This window comes from Pelophylax lessonae (assembly GCF_965119305.1).
Source record: "Pelophylax lessonae genome assembly, chromosome: 2".
NCBI lineage: Eukaryota > Metazoa > Chordata > Amphibia > Anura > Ranidae > Pelophylax > Pelophylax lessonae.
In genome coordinates this window covers 128,794,957-128,797,217 of record NC_138769.1, presented here as the reverse complement: position 1 = coordinate 128,797,217, position 2,261 = coordinate 128,794,957, and positions in this window count along the sequence as shown.

Below are 2,261 nucleotides of genomic sequence, written 5' to 3'. Positions count from 1 at the left end.
CCTCTCTCTCTTTCCCTCTCTCTCTTTCCCTCTCTCTCTTTCCCTCTCTCTCTCTCTCTCTCTCTCTCTTTCCCTCTCTCTCTCTCTTTCCCTCTCTCTCTTTCCCTCTCTCTCTCTCTCTTTCCCTCTCTCCCTCTCTCTCTCTCTCTCTCTCTCTCTCTTTCCCTCTCTCTCTCTCTCTCTCTTTCCCTCTCTCTCTCTCTTTCCCTCTCCCTCTTTCCCTCTTTCTCTTTCTTTCCCTCTTTCTTTCCCTCTCTCTCTCTTCTTTTTCCCTCCCCTATCAAGGATAAGTAAATTAATAAATAAAATATTAAAAAATCTTTTTAGTCCATAAAAAACATTTTTATAAAAAAAATTGTCCATAGTGAATCTTCCCAAGTCACAAGAAAAAGTGCAAACGTGCAAAAAAGTGCCACTATCCAATAACTGCGTGTATTCAGTGTCCACATGTGGGGATCCCACCTTCCGTGCACCACTATTTCCCCTAAATGGACTCGCTGGAAATTAAGCTGGTGGAACCAGCAATCACACTTTCCTAATAACTTTCCAGCCTGGTGGTCAGTTTCCTTAATAATAGTTATCCCGATTGGTCAGTGACAAGAATGTCCCTTACATTGATGGTCAATGAAAAGAATGTCCCTTACATTGGGGGTCAATGAAAAAAATGTCCCGTACATTGAGTCAGTGACAAGCATGTCTCCTTACATTAGGGGTCAGTAAGAAGAATGTTTGTTACATTGGTGGTCAGTGAGAAGAATATGTCTTGTATTGGTGGTTAGTCAGAAGAATGTTCCTTAAATTGGGGGTCACTGAGAAAAATGTCTCCTTACATTGGTAGTCACTGATTAAAAATGTCTCCTTACATTGGTGGTCAGTGGGAAGAATGCTCCTTACATTGGAGGTCAGTGGGAAGAATGTCCCTTACATTGGAGGTCAGTGGGAAGAATGTCCCTTACATTGGTGGTCAGTGGGAAGAATGCTCCTTACATTGGTGGTCAGTGGGAAGAATGCTCCTTACATTGGTGATCAGTGGGAAGAATGTCCCTTACATTGGTGGTCAGTGGGAAGAATGCTCCTTACATTGGTGGTCGATGGGAGGAATGGCCCCCTTACATTGGTGGTCAGTGGGAAGAATGTCCCTTACATTGGTGATCAGTGAGAAGAATGTTCCTTACATTGGTGATCAGTGGGAAGAATGTTCCTTACATTGGTGGTCAGTGGGAAGAATGCTCCTTACATTGGAGGTCAGTAGGAAGAATTCCCCTTACAATGGTGGTCGATGGGAGGAATGGCCCCCTTACATTGGTGGTCAGTGAAAATTATATAAAGTAAATAAAAATTGTTAAAAAAATGATTGTAAAGCACATCCAGGTAGAGGGCTATGTAGGATGAGCACACATATGTGAACAATAATGGTGGCACATATGTATGGTATCATCGGGAACGTCGCACTGAGAGCAATTCTAGGGCCATCATTTTGTAACATGCTGGTCAGAGCTTTTTATTTTTTGTATTTTTTTTTTTTATTAAACTGTTCAGCTAAGAAGACATTGGTTGCACCTATTATATTGTGTTAATTCATGAAAACCTTAGGCTCGGTTCACATTTATGCGATGCGGGAAGGCTGCGAATTCGCAGCCTGTTCCCGCATCGCACACGCACCCCCGGCAGTTCACACTGCCATATGCGATCCGCTGGGGGTGTCAATGTAATCTTAACGACACCCCCAGTTTGATCGCATATCGCAGTGCGATCGTGCAGTTCGCACAGGATCGGATCGCACAAGTGTGAACCGCTGTGCGATCCGATCCTGATGCGGCAGCAAAAATGCCTCCTGTGCGTGTTTGCTGCGGGTGCGATGCGAATTTAGCCATACAAACTGTATGGCTAAACTCGCACCGCACAGCTGATCGCATGTCATGTCGGAGCAGTGCGCTCCGACATGACATGCGAACCCCGCACACGCAGTAGTGTGAACCGGGGCTTAATTTTGGAAATGTACCATTGTTGCACTTTATTTAATGTAAGTTTATTTTCTTTTTTTTCTATAATATACATTTATTTTGAACATAGTGTAGAGAAATTCTGTGACAAACAAATGTAATGTGGGCAGTGCAAGATGTAGGCGGGGCTTTGTGTGGGTGTGGCTTGAGTGTGGGCGGGGACACATAGGGCCCATGATCTCTTATTGCCCGGGGGCCCCATGAGTTGTCAGTCCGCCCCTCCTACCCTTACCATCTCTCCATTATTGGGCGATAAAG